The sequence below is a fragment of the Mesoplodon densirostris genome, chromosome 8, assembly GCF_025265405.1.
Source record: "Mesoplodon densirostris isolate mMesDen1 chromosome 8, mMesDen1 primary haplotype, whole genome shotgun sequence".
Classification (NCBI taxonomy): domain Eukaryota; kingdom Metazoa; phylum Chordata; class Mammalia; order Artiodactyla; family Ziphiidae; genus Mesoplodon; species Mesoplodon densirostris.
The window spans coordinates 108821552-108841162 of record NC_082668.1 but is presented as its reverse complement, the minus strand read 5'-3'; positions in this window follow the sequence as shown (position 1 = coordinate 108841162).

The following is a 19611-nucleotide window of genomic DNA, read 5'->3' as shown; positions in this document are numbered from 1 at the left end:
CCTTGTGCCTTGATGTCCAGCACGGCTACCACCCCCCATCCACCCATATTCTCCATCCGTGTCTTCATGCTGCATCTACTGGGCATGGATTCTGTCTCACTGCCTCAGTCAAAGTCATTGCCAAGCAGGGTTTGCCACTATTGAGGAACCATCGACAGCATGGAGACACCAGAACCTCTGAATTTTCCACTGTGAAAAAGGAATAGCTTCAATCTAGTTCACTTTAGTTTAGTTCATTCCCATGAACCTTTCTTGGGCACCACCAAGGGCTACAGAGAAGAATGACATGGTCCCTGGCTCAAGGAGCTAATGAGGAGTTCCACGTGCTTCTGTGTGTGTGTGGTGTGTGTGTGTGTGTGTGTGTGATGGAATGATGAACAATTATAAGTGAGATGGGATGCGTCCTGCGCTGGGCAGAAGCGTAGGGCAATGAGGTAGCCCAGGGGAGGGACATAGATGCCTCACTATAGGTGTGGAGCCAGGGGTTGGAAAGGGGTGGATGGGCATGGGATTTGCATTTAGGAAAAAAAAAATCACTCTGATTGCACTAGTCACAGAAGTTCCAGAGTAGAAGGCTACTGTAGCAGTCCAGGGAAGAGATGGATCAGGAGGTTGACAGAGACAGAGGAAAGCTGGGGTCTCAAGAATGGTTAAGACCACAGTAGGCTTGGTCATCCATTTACTATGGTGAGCGTGGGAGAGGCAGGTGCCAGGACGACACTGACATTCCTGGCTCAAACAACAGGGAGGTTGGTGATGCTTCTGAGTGAGATCTGATTCTTGGAAGAGATCAGAATAGGGGGTTAGAGAGGAAGAGCAAAATTTTGGTTTTTGATCTTTTGAGTGTGAGTTGCTCTGGGATTATTCAAGGGGAGGTGTTAATTAGGAAGTTTTATGCAAAACCTGGAACTGAGAAAAGAGGTCTGGACTGGTTTTATAAATGTGTGAGTCATCCTGGTTTTGATGGTAATTGAAGCTGTGGGCATAGAAGACAGTGTTTTTTTAACCATTAAAAAATTGAAGTATAGTTAATTTACAATGTTGTATTAGTTTTAGGTGTACAGCAAAGTGATTCGTGTATATATATATATATATATATATATATATATATATATATATATATATATATATATATATATATATCTTGTTGGTTATCTATTTTATGCATAGCAGTTTGTATCAGTTTATCTATTTTATGCATAGCAGTTTGTATCAGTTAATCCCAAACTCCTAATTTATCCTTCCCCCCGTCCCCTTTGGTAACCATAAGTTTGTTTTCCATGTCTGTGACTCTATTTCTTTTTTTGTAAATAAGTTCATTTGTATCACTCTTTTTTTAGATTCCACATATAAGTGGTGTCATATGATATTTGTCTTTCACTGTCTGACTTAACTTCACTCAGAATGATAATCTCTAGGTCCATCCATGTTGCTGCAAATGACATTATTTCATTGTTTTTTAAGGCTGCGTAATATTCCATTGTATATATATGTACCACGTCTTCCTTAACCATTCCTCTGTCGATGGACATTTAGGTTGTTTCCATGGCCGCTATTGTAAATAGTGCTACTATGAACATTGGGGTGTGTGTATCTTTTCAAATTGTAGTTTTGTCCAGATATATGCCCAGGAGTGGGATTGCTGGATCATACGGTAGTTCTAGTTTTGGTTTTTTAAGGAACCTCCATACTGTTCTCCATAGCGGCTGCACCAGTTTACATTCCCACCAACAGTGCAGGAGGGTTCCCTTTTCTCCACACCCTCTCCAGCATTTATTATTTGTAGACTTTTAATGATGGGCTTTCTGACTGGTGTGAGGTGATACCTCATTGTAGTTTTGATTTGCCTTCCTCTAATAACAAGAAATATTGAGCATCTTTTTGTGCACTTGTTGGCCATCTGTATGGGAGACAGTGTTGATTAAGAAGAGAAGGACTGATTGGGACTACGTTTTGAGGAATTCCACTACTTATGGGCTGGAAGAGGAGGATAAACCCCAAAAAGAGATGGAGGTGGTACAGCTAGAGAGGAAGAAATGGCAGCAGCAGGTTGTTAGGTCATAAAAGCCCAAGGAAAAGTATTTCAGTAAAAGGAAAGGGTCAACAGTGTCAAATGCTACTGAAAGGCCAATTGAGACAAGAACTAGAAAGTGTCCACTGAACGTGGCTGTATGGACTTCAGCGGAGACATTAGCAAGAACTAGTTCAGTGGAATGAGGGCATCAGATCCAGATCAGAATGGGTTGTGGAGTATGGCGGGTGTGTGTGTGTGTGTGTGTGTGTGTGTGTGTGTGTGAAGAAGTGGCAGCAGTGGCCACTTTAAAGTTTGAGAGGTGGGGGATGAGTAGCACCTGGACCTGGACTCTGGTGCTGATGGTGGGCAAATGCATCAAAGCAGGGAAGGATTAGAGAGAGGTTGGGAATGTTGGAAAGAAAAAAAAATGATAGCAAGAAATTCCGAAGGTGGTAGGTAGCTGTGTTATCCAAAGATCAGATGGAGAGATGGTTGTGTCAGCCCCTCTCCTGTCCTAGGAGTGAAGGATGACGGGAAGGATGCTCTTGGAGGCAGGTCTCTATGCCTGGTTGCAGGAGTCTCCTGTCTGATAACATTTATTTTCTCTGTAAAGTAGGAGGCAAGATCATCTGAAGAGAGAGAAGAATGTGGATGTGTATCCAGGACAGAAGCTTGAGAAGAGTAGAAAGATTTCATAAAAAATACGGTGGAAACGGATGATGGTGTAGGTTTGCTTGGCAGGGTTGTGGGCTCACTGGAGGCTGGGGGGTCTGTGTAGCATATGTGAGAGGGCCTAGTTGGCTTTTCCTGCTTGGACAGAGGCATGGAGTTAGCAGCCAGTTGTGTTTTCCTAGGCTTGGGTTTTATCTGGATGGTGCAAACAAAAGGAAGCAGATGGGCCAGGTAGCTTAGGGTGTGGGCAAAAATGTCATTCAAATCATGGACCATGGGGACTAAGATAAATCAGTAAATGAAGAAAGGAGAGTGCTGATGACCTGGGAGGAATTAGAGTTTAAGAACTCAGAGTGAGAGTAGTTGTGTAAGCAAGATGGAAGGTGGAGGAGATGGTGGCTGGAGGGGTGTGGTGGAGGGGAAAGAAGACGACTGGAGATGAGTAAGTCAACAGACTGAATAAGGGACCACCTGCTGGGTCATCCATGTGGACGCAGACATCACTAGGATGATGGCAAAGCCTGGCGTGGAAAAAATAACATGCACTAGCCTTCAGTGAATGAAAGACAAGAGCAGTTAAAAGGGGAAGGAGGACAGACCCTGTGGTATTAACTCAGAAAACCTTGCAACAAATGGCCCTTAACCTCACTTTGGAGGGCATCAGTACATCATTGTAAGTATCCTGAAAGCATCTATTCACACATTCATTCAGCATCTATGGACTGTTGATGATTTCGCGTTGTTGAGCATCCTCTCTTTGCCAGGCACATTGCTAAAAACTGGGGTGACAGGTGAATGAGACACATTTCCCAGAGATCTCACTATTCAGTAGAAGACACAGAGGCGAAGACAGGAACCTACAATGCCATGTATCATGCTATTTCTGAAGCAGAGGAAGAATTTTCATCATGGCCCAGAGGAGTGAGGAATGAATTCTTATTGGAGGTGGTGGACAAGATGTCCCAGAAGAGAGGCTTATTTGGGCTGGAAGTTAGAGAGTCCAGAAGTCCAATATCAAGGTATCAAGAGGTTTGGTTCCTTCTGGAGACTGAGGGAGAATCCATTCCATGCCTCACTCCCAGCTTCTGGTGACTTCTGGCAATCCTTGGCTTTCCCTGGTTTACAGCTACATAACTCCAATCTCTGCCTCTGCCGTCACATGGCCTACTCTGCTCTGTCGCTCTGTGAGTCACATCTATCTCTTCTTTCTCTTTGAAGGACTACAGTCACTGGATTCAGGGCTCACCCTAAATCCAGGACGATCTCATCTAGAAATCTTTAATTCTATCTGCAAAAACTCTATTTCTAAGTAAGACCACATTCACAGGTACCAGGGGTTAGGACTTGGATATATGTTTTTTAAGGCCACTGTTCAACCTACTATACTCTCCCTGTAATTGGCATCAATTTCTACCCATGCTCTGACACTTGGATGTCTTTCCTTTTTCTGAATACCCAAGTCCTTTCGTGTAACTTTTCCAGTGTCCAGCTCCTATGGTCCTGAGGTCTACCTTCCATCTTTTTAGTGTTATCTCCCCCCAAAACTGAAGACCTACTCCCAAGCCACATGCTGTGCCGTGCCACTAGGTTGCTTGGCACTGATTCCTGGCTGTTGAAGATTTTCCGCCCTGAGGTGGGTACTGGCCTGTGACAGTCTCTCCAAATGCACACAGGCTCAAAGGCACTCTGTTGAAGGTTCCAGCAGCTCACCCTATACGTCAGACCCCCTCCAGACTCCATTTTCTCCCACCATCTAGAACCTGGATGGCTGCTGGGTCCTGGGGCTTATATTTTTCATCCTGGGTCTAGGAACCTGGCCTCTGCCTCTCTGATCAATCGCTTCTCCCACATACGTCTTTGAGATGTCTTGGTTTTTTATTCTGGCTATGGCATTCGCAGCCTGGCAGCAGCTCTAGCCTAACCACATCCTAACCCTAGATCCTAGAACCCTTCTGATCTGGCTGTTATCTTGAATGCACACCTGTGTACAGGTGAGATAGAACTTATCCCACACCTGCTGTATCTTCTGTCCCAGGTCCCAGGTCCTTCTGGTTGCCTTTTTCTGATCATGTCACCAGAAAATGCCTCAGGAGAATGAAGACAACCCAGGTCTCACTTTCTGAAGATCCAATGAGGCGATTGCCTTGTTCTTGCAGAGTTCACTAGGCATGCACTGTCTCATGTCAGTGTGTGGGGATTTCATCGCTGCTACTTACTAGATGTCTGACCTTGGGAGAGTGAATTGCCTTCTCTGCTTCCGCCTCCTCATCTGTAAAGTGGGGACAATAACAGAACATATTTCTAGAGCTCTGTTGGTTTGAGGTTTGGCCTGATGAGGGTCAGGATAAGAGATGACTCCAGGGAAGATTATAATTGTTATGTTTTGCAGGGATGCCCCTGAGGACATTGACTTCTGTACACCACGCAGGGTCTCCTCAATGTGAACTCGGGAGAAATTGCTGTCATATCACATAATTGGATAAAGCTGGGGCTCACTTATGAAAGCAATTTGTTCTGTATTAATCACATCAGAAAACTCAAGACACCTCTCATTTTTCTTTGTACCTTGGCAGGGAGCTCAGAGCCAAATTTGTGCCCTTTCTCTAGCATGTGGGTGGAGCCATATGGTCTGTTTCCCATGCACTAAATATTTCTTCAGTTATGTGACTTTCACTTTGGTAATGGATATGTTTGGAATTGCAGCCCTGCCCACACTAGCTGGTGGCAGACCACCACCACCAAGTTGTGACTTTGAATAATGTTATCCACTGAGTTGTGTGCTCCCTGACCCAGTCCTCAATTCATACGTTGAATCCCTATCCCCAGCGTGATGGTATTTGGAAGTGTGGTCTTTGGGAGGTAATTTCATTTAGATGAGGTCTTGAGATGCTCATGATAAAATTAGTTTCTTTACAAGAAGACACACCAAAAAGCTTGCTTCCTTTTGGTCTCCCTACTCATAGGCATGGAGGAAAGGCCATGTAAGATGCAGTGAGAAGTCATTTGCGTGCAGCCCAAGGAGAGACATCTCACCGGACACTGACCATGCCGGCACCTTGATCTTGGACTTTCAATCTCCAGAACTGTAAGAAAACAAAATCTTGCTGTTGAAGCCCCCCCCACCCACCCAGTCTGTGGCTTTTTGCTATGGCAGCCCAAGATAAGACACCCACATCCAACCTCAACTAATTTCTGGGTAAATGGCAGCCATCTGTGACAAACTGGACCAAAGATGACTTCTTCCTAGGAATCTGGGGTTGGACCAAGAGAGAGTCAGCATCTCCCCAGGTGGCTTGAGCCCTAAGGAGCAGACTTGGGGGCTGCAGATAACTAAGTGGATGGGCAGGAGGCACGCCAGACTTCTAAGAAAGAAGAGAGAATCAGGTGCATGAGATAAACAGAGCTGAAGGACAGTCAACTGATACTTTCTGGGATCCAGAAAGAAGCTTTGTTACTGGTACTTTCTTTCCTGGGACCCAGTTACTTTCTAGCTCTTGGGTTCCACAGATTAAATCTTAAGTATATATTTTTAAATTGCAATATTTCCTTTTTTTTCCTTATAAAAGTAGCTTGAATTCATTTCTGTTACTTGCAAACAAACAGAAATTCTCCAGTAAGCCCTTTGCTCTGATCCTTCACCTTGTCACTATTTATGTTTTGGTGCTGCACCATCTTTTGTGAGGTGCCTCAGAATCCTCTGTGGGCACGGTTGGATTGTGAATAACTGAAAAGAATTCAGATAGTCTCTTCTGAAGCTGGGTAGGAGCTAAGGCAGGTTATGAAGGCTCCTGGATGTCACAGACAACAAGACATGGCCTGGGGGAAGTCCAGACCACAGAGAGATGATTTGTTGACCCAGAGTTTCTTTAGTTATAGGATTATCTCTTCTGCCACAAAGGAAAATTATTTTGGCCTGGCATGGCTTGTTTTGAAAGCATGTTAGCTTTTTCCTAGCTTGCTCGTGCTTTGCCAGGAGTTGTAGATCAGTGAGTTATTTGTGCTTATTTCTCGGAACTCACCCTGAATAGTCTCAATTATGGCTCCAAACAATGGTGATTGCTGTTATTGAGGATTTAGGGAAGGGCTTATGTTTCTAAACATCTTTTTATGAGTCTCCATTTCTATGGTAACCCAGATAGGCTGCTCAGTACACATGAGCACTTCTTTGGGAAAACCTGAGAGAAGAAAACCTGAATTTACAGAAGAGATAAAGAAGAGGTGGGCTATTCACCTGGTCTTATAGAGGATTCACAGAGAGCTGCCCCCCTGGAGCATTCGGTGCCTTCTCTGTTCTCCATAAAGATCATGAACAATGTCTTACACAGAATAGACTCTGAATGAGAATTTTGTTGATTGATTGATGAGCCACTTGGGAAGAAGAGAAATGTGAAGCTAAGGTGATGGTTTGCTGTTAACAATTGGAGATAAAATGGAAAGGAACAGAAAGCATCCTGAGCAGATAGCCATAGTCAGTGGGGAATGGGACTCTATTTTAAAAAATGTGATTTGCATACAGTTTTTAGGAAACTTCTTGCTGCATAAATCAAGGTATATAGGCATTTTTTTCATCAGTGTGCCTGAGGTCCAAGGGATGGCCCCTTGCCCTGGGTCCCAACATTAATCAAAGGAGGTAAGCACCCACCATGCCTCAGTGCCGGGACCCAACATTTTTGCAGAGAGGAGCTACTTGTCATTGCCTAAGTTTCAAGTCGCCATGGGGGAGAAGCTGCATTTTGCAAACCTGAGACCTTGAATAACATGGGGAGCAGGGCCTACCGGACTCATCTTTCTCCTGGGGAGCTGCACTGGTAAGGCTTCTTGGTTGCAAAGAGCAGAACAAAAGGCCCTGGACCGACAGAGCTGGTTTGAACAAGAAAGGGGAATTTAGGATAAAGAAACAGAACTACTTTCTGGACACCAAGGGCAGGAATGCAGCTGGGCTTCAGACAGGGCGGACCCAGGAGGTGAAAACCCGTGAAGGATGCAGGTGGCACTCTTGCTCCATCCTTTACTCTTGAAGCCTGGCTTTATCCACCTCTGCATGCACAGTGGGGGCCTGGTGGTCGAGGAGGTCACCGACAGCCCACAGACTACTCCCCGCACCCCAAATGGGGTCAGCTCCAACCCTGGGGGCAAGCCTGAGAGGGTGTGTCTTGTAGCAACTAGTTAGCTCTGAGAAATGTAGTTAAGTCAAGAGCTCCCAGTAGATCACTTTGATTCAATATGAACTCACCAAATATCCCTTGTGGACCTGTCTCTGTGACAGGTGTAAGGGGATAAAATAAGTAAGAACTGGCCTTAGCCTCGTTAGTGTATCGTCTGGCTGGGGAGATAGATCAGTAAAGAGATACAGAATGGAAATTGCCAGGATGAGGACAATCACAGATTTTGGGGGGCCGTTCAAAGGAGGGGTGTATGCGTTTATTCACTCAACAAACATTCATGAGTACTTCTCATGGCCAGGAACTGCTCCGAGGGCCTGGAAGTGCAGCAGTGTCCATGGCAGACAGGGCCTCTGCCCTCAGGGGAGAGGAAGGAAAGAGCCCTGGAAATCAGTAGGTCAGGAAAGGGAGGAAAAGGCCATCGTGGAGTCATCCACATGGGTGCTGACATCTCCCAGGATGATGGCAAAGCCTGGGGTAGAAAAAATAACATGCACCAGCCTCCAGTGAATGACCAAGAGCCAAGGGGGGTGGGAGGTGAAGCCCAAAGAGTGGGGCAGGGGCCAGATCGCAAGGATCTTGGAAGGCCTCGTGGGCTGTGATGAGCACTTGGATTTTATTTTAAGCACAGCTGGAAGATGCTGAGTGAGGCTGGATAGCCAGGGGTGAAGGAGGAAGCAGGGAGGGCAGAGTGGGCATGGTGGCTGAGTTAGCGGTGGTCGGGCCTGGGAGAGAAGGACCCAGGTTTGGAGGCAGAACCCCTGGGTCTTGCAAATGGGTTGGATGTAGGGAGTGAAGAAAAGAAAGAACCCAGGATTAATTCTTAGACTTTGAATCCAGCAGCTGGGCAAATTGTGGTGCCACGTACCGAGAAGGGGAAAACTAAGTGAGAAAAAACATTTGTGGGATCAAGGCTTCTGTCACATCCTTTTAAGTGTGAGGTTCCTCTCGGATGTCCAAGGAGAGATGTGGGGCAGATAGAGGCAGTCTGGCGCTCCAGAGCAGCGCCGCCCATTGGAAATACAACGTGAGCCACAAATGTGAGTCACCTAGGTGGTTTTTAAGTTCACTAGAAGCTCCTTAAAGAGGTAAAAGGGAACGATGTGCAACTGATTTAAGTGTACATTGTATTTAATCCAATATATCCCCAGTATTATAATTTTAATAGCGATCAAAATAAAATAGATATTTTTCATTTTGGGGGATGAGTTCATCTAAATCTGGTGCCTATTTCCCCTTTCAGCACACCTCAAGGTGGCACACCTAGCCACCTGTCAAGAACTCAGGGGCCACCTGTGCCTCGTGATGCTATCATCTTGGAGGTGCAGACAGAGAGAAAGTTGAGGGCTGTAGACCTGCATTTTGGGGTCATTATCACAGAGGGGACAGCTGAGGCACGGGGTTACCTAGGGATACCTAGGGAGCGCAGATGGGGAGGGCGTCTCAAGGGTGCACTCCAGGGCACTCCAAAATGGACAGCTTGGGTAGAGAGCAGGGGAGACCTGGAAACAGTGAGGGACTTGGCATGTGAGGTGTCAAAGAGTGGAGAACGGGGAGAGGACTTCCAAGTGTCCGGGACAGCAGGGGCAGGAAGGGCCGTGGAAGGGTCTGGAAGGTGGTGGGATTTTCTAGAGTGAGGAGACGATGGGAAGGGGCAAGTCCTGGAGCCCTGCGGGTCCCGTGCCCATGCTGAGGCCTGGGAGCTTCCTTCCCTGGGTCAGGGGTCTGGGACACGTTTGCAACCACACACACTGCACACTCCCTGGTCACTCTGGGGTCAGTGTGCTGCCTGCCAGGGCTAGTCCCTGCTTTCTTCCCTATTCAGAAACCCAGAGTGAGATAGGGTCACAGTCTCACAGGATTAGTTGTTCTATATTATAAACAAAAACGTCGTTTCTTTTTTTAAAAACATTATTTTTTAAATTTTATTGAAGTATAGTTGATTTACAATGTCACGCTTTTCTCAGGTGTACAGCACAGTGATTCAGTTATATATATATTTTTTCTTTTTCAGATTCTTTTCCCTTGTAGGTTATTACAAAATATTGAGTAGAGTTCCCTGTACTATACGGTAGGTCCTTGTTGGTCATCTCTTTTAGATATAGTAGTGTGTATCTGTCAATCCCAAACTCCTACTTTATCCCTCCCCACCCTTTCCCCTTTGGCAACCCATAAGTTTGTTTTCTATGTCTGTGGGTCTATTTTTGAAAAACTTCATTTCTGAATTTTCATTTCTATTAATAATGGATCTCTGGGGGCACACCCCATAGGTGAGGGCAATGTATTTGAGCGTCCCAAGGCAGCAGATGAGAACTTCTGCTGTGGGCCGTGGGGAAGCCCTGAAGAGTTTTAAGCTGGAAAGAGGCAGCGCTGTATTTGCATTTGAGAGAGACAGCCTGGCAGCCCTGCAAAAGGTGGGTCTCCACCTGTTGGCTGTGGACCCCTGTGCTAGCCAACTCTGCCCTCTCTTATCCTCTGCCAGCTTTCATCTTTTCCTTTCACCTTCCATAATGAGCAGATCAAAAGCCGTGCCCTGCTCGATGGCTTGGGATTGCTGTGCAGTCTTCTTTGCAGGCAGATTGGTAAACAATACCGACTTTGTTGAACTTGTGCCTCACAGATTACACAGGGAGTTGGGGCAGGGCTTGAACTGAATGAGGAGGCGTGAGGTCAGCATCTCTCTTCCTAATCAGCCCTGAAGAAGAGTCACTCCCCAGGCAGCCATGGGCACCAGTGCCCAGGTGAGACCTGGACACTCAGGTAGTTGACGACCTGGGAGAGATGCTGGGGAGGTGTTGTGGTAGTGGCGCCCAGACTTGGTCTTCTCTGCTGAGGTCCGAATCCCACTGCTGCTACCGTGCCCATAGGCTGTAGGCTGCTCAGGTGAAACCTGAGATGTTGAGGTCAAGGTCACGGGCTCCAGCTCCATGCCTTTACTCTTTTATTCACTTGAATGAGAAGTATATTGAGGGCTCACTCTATGTCAGGTGGTTAAAAAAAGCGAGTCCCTGCTCTTACTCAGTGTAAGCAGGGTCTAGCAGAGGGGGCATGTGTTGTACAAACACACCAATACGTACATTATTTTAATTAAGTAATTTTGTTTTGCTTTGTTTAAAAGATTTTTTTAAATTGAAGTATAGATGATTTAAAATGTTGTGTTAGTTTCGGCTGGACAGCAGAGGGATATATATATATATATATATATATATTCTTTTGCAGAATCTTTTCCCTTATAGGGTATTACAAAATATTGAGTAGAGCTCCCTGTGTTGTACAGTAGGGCCTTGTCACTTATCTATTTTATACATAGTCATGTGTATCTGTTACTCCCAAAATTCTAATTTTTCCCTCCCCCACCTCCTTTCCCCTTTGGTAACCATAAATTGCTTTCTGTGCCTATGGGTTTATTTCTGTTCTGTAAATAAGTTCATTTGTGTCTTTTAAATTGTTTTTTTAGATTCCACCTATAAACGATATATGATATTTGTCTTTCTCTGTCTGGCTTACTTCACTTAGTATGATCATCTCTAGGTCCAACCATGTTGCTGCAAATGGCATTATTTCATTCTTTTTTATGGCTGAGTAATATTCCATGGTGTATATATGCTACATCTTCGTTATCCATTCATCTGTCAACGGACATTTAGGTTGCTTCCATGTCCCGACTATCGGAAACAGTGCTGCTATGAACATTGGTGTGCATATACCTTTTTGAATTATAGTTTTCTCTGCATATATGTCCAGTGGGATCACTGGACCATATGGTAACTCTATAAATAGATTATTTTAAATTATAAGTGTCATGAAAGGAAAGTACCCACTTCCTTTAGAAAGAACTGCAGGGGTATCTATGGCCATTTGGAGAAAGTGATATTCAGGCTGGTTAAGGCCACTTACTACTTGTTGACCCCAGAGCTCACACCTGGCTCTGCTGGCCTTGAGGCTTCAGGTGACTGGTAGAAGGAAGGCCAGGCAGGAACAGATGAGAAGCACGATGGGCAGGGGGGTCACTGCACTGGGACTCAGAAGACCCAGGTGAGCCCTTGCATGGGGCACTTAAACTCCCCAAGCTTTCATTTCTAAGCAGCAAGAAAAATCCCCAGTGGAATTACATCTGGGCGATCAGACAAGGCTTAGCTGATGAACGTGCTTTGAAAATCATGTCACGCTGCATACATATAACATGTTAACATTTATGCAAACAACATTTTCTGTGCCAGTTCCATGCCAGGTGCTCAGGGGGCAGATTCACTGGTTTGTGAGACACGGCCCTCATCCACAGGCCTCATAGTCTAATGGGCTTGAGAGAGAAGCAGAAGGCAGGAGCTGTGTGTTGAATATTCCCTCCTGCACTGTCCATGGGTTGTGATGGCCAGTGATGCTCTGGGACCGCCAATCAGACTGTGATTCCTGCTTTTTTTAAAATTGAAATACAGTTGATTTACAATGTTGTGTTAGTTTCAGCGTACAGCACAGTGATTCCGTTTTCTCTGCAGATTCCACTCCATTACAGGTTATTATAAGATATTGGGTATAATTCCCTGTGTTACAGAGTACATCCTTGATGCTTATCTATTTTATGTATAGTATCTGTTAACCCCATACCCCTAATTTGTCCCTCCCCCCCCCTCCCTTTGGTAATTGTAAGTTTGTTTTCTCTATCTGTGAGTCTATTTCTGCTTTGCTTACACATTCATTTGTACTTTTTTTTTTTTTTTTTTTTTTTTTTTTGTGGTGCGCAGGCCTCTCACTGTTGTGGCCTCTCCCATTGTGGAGCACAGGCTCCGGATGCACAGGCTCAGCGGCCATGGCTCACAGGCCCAGCCGCTCTGTGGCATGTGGGATCCTCCCGGACCGGGGCACGAACCCGTGTCCCCTGCAGCGGCAGGCGGACTCTCAACCACTGTGCCACCAGGGACGCCGTGTATTATTTTTTAATTAAAGCCTTCAGTGCCTCCTTGGCCCCGGGAAGAAGCCAGTGCTCTTGCCTCGCTGACATGCCTGTGGGCTGTCATCTCCTGCAGCTGCCCCTCTGAGCGCACCTCTGCCTTCCTGCTCCTGTGTCTACGCACATTTCTCCCTCCTTTCCAATTCGCCTTTACACTCAGCTCTTTTTTTCTGTGGAGCTCTGCTCATCTATCCTGTCACCCACCCCTCTCTCCCCAAGTGCTGTTGTCCACTCTCTTCTCTGTGCTAAATCAATTTCTCGTGTGTAGCTTCCTTTTTGTATGTGGCAGGCTCTCCTCTGAATAGTTCTTTATGTCTGTAAAAAGGACTCTTTAGTTGCAAGTACCTGAAATCTAATCAAACCAGACTAAATTTTTAAAAAGTGATTGTGATTGCTGTGGTTGTTCTCTCATGGGACTCATGAAACTAAGACATTCAAGAAATGAATCTTCAGGAGCAGCTGGATCCAGGTGTGTGTCATCAGGAAGGTGACACTTTTGCCTATTGATTGGCTGGATTTCCCCCCGTTAGGCTTTATTCTCAGGCAATTGACCCCTGGGGTGGTGAATGCGGCTGCTGGCAGCTCCAGGTTCTGTTATGAGGATAAGGCACTTCTTTTTCTTTTTCTTTTTTTTATTAGTTTCTGCTTTATAACAAAGTGAATCAGTCATACATATACATCTGTTCCCACATCCCTTCCCTCATGCATCTCCCTCCCTCCCACTTCTTTTCCAGTAGTTTCAGCAAAAGTCTGGACTGAGTCGCATGCCCTTTCCTGAGCTAACCATGTAGCTGGTGGTGTGGGTACTCTGACTGGCAAGGCATGGGGCCCCGTGCCGTGGACGTCCAGACGGCCAACTCCAGCTGGAACTACGTGGGCTCAGAAGTCAGGTTCTTCAGAGGAAAACCCAGGCACTATTGGTGGAAGAAGGGATTCTGGACAAGCACATATCAAAAACGTCCGCTTTGGTCTCAGCTAAAAACTACTTACTTGGTGAAATCTTTGAGGACCAAAGCTGTGTCTTACTGTTCTTGGTATCCTCACTGGCTCTTCCGGGGCTGGAACACAACATTCAGGGCATGTTTAACAAACAAATATGTGCAGAGGAACAAGACACGTCAGGATTGGGGAGGCCACGCACAGCTTTGTGGATGGAGTGGGCAGGATGTAAGGTGGGCGCTGACCCATGGTGGAAACTGTAGGAATTGCTGAAAGAGGAATGGTGAGAAAGGGGGTTGGCAGGACTTGGGGACAGATTATTTCGAGAAGCTGTGAGGGAACCAAAGGTCTAGGGTTTCCTTTCTGAGTAACTGGGAGGAAGATGGACCGCTGCCTGGGAAACGGTCATTTATCCTTGCCTCTCCTTCCCCTTGGGGCATCCCAGCGGGGATGCTCAGCTGGTGTTTATAAATCGGGGCTGGAGCTCAAGAGAGAGGTCATCACTGGCCCTAAAAACCTGAGCACTTTCTAGGCGAAACTGAGCGCAAATGTGCCCTCTAAGAAACAGAGCTTGGGGACAGAATTGCCCAGGCTGCAATCTGGGGACAGGCCCTCCACGGGAGGGTGAGCTGGAAGAAGTAGCCCAGCCTGTGACCATGGCACAGCCAGATGGAAGGGGAACAGACAGAAGCAAGAGGGATACCCACCCAGGGGAGGAAAGGCTCGCGGAGGAGGAGGTAAGGATGCCAGTCAAAGGGATTCGCTCAAGAAAAGACCTTTACGTGTAGCGCTTAAAGGGCCACAGGTGACCTTGGGCAGCAAGGGAGATGATAGGTCAGGAGGCAGGTTCCAGGGAGCTGAGAGACAGGACAGGATGAACCCAGGACAGCGCCCTCCTGGACATGGACCATCAGAATCCTTCCCTTAAAATACAGTGCTCCCAGCCCCGTGGGCCTGAGGATCATGGTTCCTTGAAAGTGGTGTATCACCCTTTCAGGTCTCAGTTTCCCTACTTCTAAAGTTTGGATTGAAATAGCTGCTCATAAACTTAATATTACATTTACAAGTGGCTTTGAACTCAGAGCAAAGGGTGGGGAAATAAGATTTTTTTTTCGCTGACATACTTCTCCCTTTGAAGGTAATGAGTGAGGATGGGAATTCGCATTGGAAATCAATATTTTAGAAGACTTGATGGCAGCATGACAATTGCACATTTGTGGCTCTCAAAAGGGCAGATCTGTGCAAATCAGAAGAGATGGAGCAAAATCAGTAATTTCACGTCTTGCTTGAGAAAGAGGATTCATAGAGAATTTTAACAAGGAATGAAGTTACTGCGAGGGACTCCCGTTCATGTTAGTTTTCTTTTCTTTTTAAGACTCTTGGTAACAGATTCAGGGTGCAGCTGTTGAAAAGAGGGCTTATTAATTAAAAAGCTGCAGTGACTTTCGCTGGTCTATAGAAATGAATTCTCATTTTTCATGGAGACATTTAAAGTCCTGTACCATCGGAGCCCAACTTCATTTCATGTTTTCTTGGGTATAAGAAACCATTGCCCTTTGGACATTACTGGCCCTCATTGCTGGTCCATTCCAACATTTATTCATCCCCTGAATGTTAATGGGTGCCTACTATGTGCCAGACCCTGTTCTAGGTGAGGGGATATGGTGGTGAATAAAATCACACCCTGTCCTCTGTCGAGGCCACAGCATTGGGCTCAGACAGCTGGATTAGAATTTAGGCTCAGGTATGTGCCCAAAGTGTGATTCTGGGGAAATCTTTTCTCCTTTCCAAGCCTCTTTTTTCTCTTCTATAAAGTGAGGTAAGAATACTGATTCTTAGGTTTATTGCAGATGAATGAGAAAATACATGCAATGAGCTTGACAACAGAGATGGTTCCAGTTTACTTTAGCTCCATCATTGCTAATAAGATCTGCTCTGTCCAGAATGTCTGTCTTCATTAGATTTACCGGTTGGCCTGGACACAGAGCCACTGAAGCCACACTGTTCCTGTGAGAATGCATTTCCCCAGTTAGCTCCTCTGGCAAGTGGGGAGCTCTAGCTTTATTAAGCAGGGGACACAGAAGACTTTGGAGAAAGTGAGAGGAATGGTGTGATTGGAGCTGGGGTTCCAGTTAGGTAGCCATTGCCATAATCACATGAGAAGTGGCCAGGAAGGAAGGAGTGATGTAGATGTGAAAATGTAGAAGTGATACGTGGTATGGACAGGGAGGGCGAGGTTTTGAACCTGGGAGAAAAGCGGTACTGGTGATTGGAAATGCAGGCCTTGAGAAAGGGGAGCTGGTTATAGGGGGAGAAGGTAGAGTTTAATTTTATCCAAGAACTCTAGACTGCTCTCTTGGTAATTTGGGGCCATCAAGGTATGGGGCGGAGGACAGGTTATTTCAATCCTCCTTAGCTCATGACCCAAGCAAAGTGAGGACTCAGCACCAGACATGTGAGATTCAGAGGCCTGTTGGCTTGGGCCAAGTGACTGAATTAGGAGGTAAGGCATGAATTGCCTGGGGCCCTGAGGTGGAGTCTTCTCATGGCCTGAGTGCTCCCTCAGGATGGATGTCACTGCACAGGTGGCATGGCCACATGGCAGTGTGGACCACAGACTGTCTGCTCTCTGGGTCCTAGCTCTGCTTGACTATGAAAAGAGGGACACCCAGGTTTTGAGGTCTTGAATAGGTAGTAGCTGGGCTCTATTCCTCAAGTCCTTTCCTTGCTGCTTTGGCCGGAAGGTAGCCTGCTTGTCCCCTATGTCCCTTAGTTGCCACATTGGGACCGGGAATTATCTCTCAATGATTTATTTACTCAAAGGCTCTGTTCTTACAAGCCTCTTTTTGGCTCATCTCCTTTAGGTTGCTTTGCGAGATACAGGTAATAATACCTGGCACCACACCACCCGTCAGGTCGGCAACTGCTGAGCAGTGTGTGACGTAACTTTCACTGTCTTGTCAACATTCCTCCTGCCACCAACACCCGAATGCTATCTTCTCTAGTCTTCATTCCACAAAGCAAGGTGATCACAAAATGACTTTAAGGTTTCGAACAGCAAAATGGATAAAGGTGATGGTGCTGTAAGAGGGCAAACATCCAGCACGCAGCTGAGAACAGGGACCTGGGGTGTGGGAACGAGGTTGTGGCTCCTGGTCCAGCTCTGGGAGGTTTCATCTTAGCTGAAGTTGGGGGAGAGAATGAACTCTTCAGAGTGGGGTGAGAAGGGTAGAGGCGGGCGGGAGACCAGCAGAACTGAGAAGGAAGCGGAGGAGAGAGGCAAGGTTTATTAGGAAACTTAACCTTAATGCTAAACCTCACCCCAACCCTAACCCTAGCCATAACTCCAAGCCAAACTTAACCCTAACCCTAACCCTGCCCTCAACTGCTGTGGAACCAGGGATATAAGCATCAAGGCTGACAAAAGCTATTAGAACTTGGGACTAAAGAGCTGTGACCACGGAGAAGGGGTCAGAGATGGATCACAAGAGGTTCAGTTGAGAGCTGGGGATGCGGAAGTAGAGATGGTATCTTGCTAAGCAGCCTCAGAATCAGGTTTTTGATTGGAGCAGCACAGGATCAAGAGACCCCAGACGACCAGAGCTGGACCCCTGGAATCCACAGCTGGAGTCAAGGGACTTCTGAACTTCTTGGTGTGTGAAGAAGCACTTTGTGACTATTTAAGCCCATTTAAGCCAAGGGTTTTCTGTTTCTTGCAGCCAAACACATCTTAGTGGTTTTCACTATCTACCGGAATGTAAACTCCAGGAAGGCAGGAATCTCAGTATCTTGTTCATTCTTGAATAGCCAGGGCCTAGAAGAGTGGCCAGTGTATGTGGATAAATATTCATTGAATGCAATATCTTTAAGAAAGTGGTTCTAATAATATTATTATTAAAGACTGATGGAATTTTATAGGTAAGAAAACAGGTACATGCCTCTGGGAGCTTTTCCAAAATCAGTTTTCCTGTAAGGGACTCAGGATGAGTGGGCGGAGGGTCTAGTGCCATTTGGCTGCAAAACATCATCTACAAATACCATCATCCAGTGTCCCTTTTCTTGAACCGAAAGCCCAGACCAATGGCTCTCTATGAAAATCACTTGGGAGTTTTTCTAAACTACACGTGCCTCTTTGAACTGCTTAACTGCAAAAAGAGACATTTCTGAGACAACTGAGGAAATTTGATTATGGGTTAGGTCTGCAGCATCCAATAGAAATCTAATGCAAACCACATAAGTAATTTAAAGTTTTATAGTAGTCACATTACCAAAAAGGAAAAACAAACAGGGGAAATTAAATTTACTAATATTGTTTTACTTCAACAAATACATCCAAAATGTTATCGTCTCAATGTGTAACATATAAGAAACTATTAATGAAGTAATTTATATCTTTCTTTCCATGGGTGAATGTGGCTGAGCTGTGAAATTTGAGTTGCCCAGGAAATGGGTGTAATGAAAGGCAGCCTCTAATCCTGGCTTGACCACTACTGTGCTGTGTGTGCACTGGCAGTTTATTTCCCTCTCTGGGCCTTCGTTGCTTCCTCTATAAAAGGTCTCTACGCATATAGTAACCTGAAGCTTCAAAACAGGTATGTGAAGTAGGTATTACTCACCCACTCTACCTGTGAGGATGCTGAGGCTCAAAGAAGTTGAGGACCTTGCTCAGGTCTCATAGCTGTGAAGGTGGAATCAATACTGAACTCAGGTATTCCTGACCCTGTAGAGAGCTCTTTCCAATTTGTTGCCCTTTCAAACCCTCTCTCTTTTGGACCAGAAACCTCCCAGAAAGTAACACCACCTTTCCACCTCAGTCTAGGATCCTGGTCAGGGTTGCAAGACTCTCCTCCCCAGCCTTACAGACAGAAGCCAGTGGAGATCTGGGAGACGTGTTGCAGGGGAGGATAGCAAAGGCCCACCTGTTTTTTTCTAAAAATACACGGACTAATGCAATGTCTAAACAGCCCTGCCTTAGAATACAAAGGCATTATTTGCTCTTGAAAACAAAGGGGGTTAGGGCTCTGCTTGATATTTACAGTGAAGACTCTGCTCGCTGTCAGCAAGACTGTCCTCACCAGCATCCCCTCAACTTCTGGGCACTGAGAGGGCTACCCCAACCCCAAATCCCTTTGATCTGTGGGTGGGCTTTCATGTTATGCTTAGCAGCAATACCAAGGGAAATTCAAAGTCAAAATTAATTTGAGGGTTGTTGGTACAAATAAATTCTTCTCAGTGGAGTGAGTGAAGCATGGTAATTTAGCAACTGGTGACCATTTTCTCAATAATAACCAAAATAATAATTCATAATTAGAAGAGGTGTGATAAAGGATTGCATTTAAACCATATGCAAAACATTCACCTCCCTACGTCCACTCCTCACTTTTATTCATTCTCACTGACTAATTTAAATATTTCTTATTTCCTTTTCTCCTGCAAAAAGATGAAAAGGGCTATTTTTCCCTTGAGTAAAAATGAGTGTAATTTTCTTCTAGCAGGCTCACCCACAGTTCACTGTTGACTTACCACAAAGGCTAATTAATAGACAATCGCCACTATTTGCTAATCTCACGTGCCTTATGAGTGACTGAGTTGAAATAAAGTTGATCCGAGAGGGGCCATCCCTGGGCTGGCTTCTCACAAGAAGAACAATGCCCACGTCGGGGGTATTCTGGAGACCCTGGAGCTGGTCCCTCATCAGCCCACTGTATCCCTGCTCTGCCCTCGTTGCTTTGATGGAGACACCCAAGCTTTGAAGGTGACTAATTAAGCTCCTGCTGCCTGTGCCTTGAACTTCCTGGGGTGAGCCTCTGGATGAAGAAACTTCTCATGGCTGGTGAGGCTCTGGAGCAGAAAGAGAGTGTGCAGAAGCACTTAAT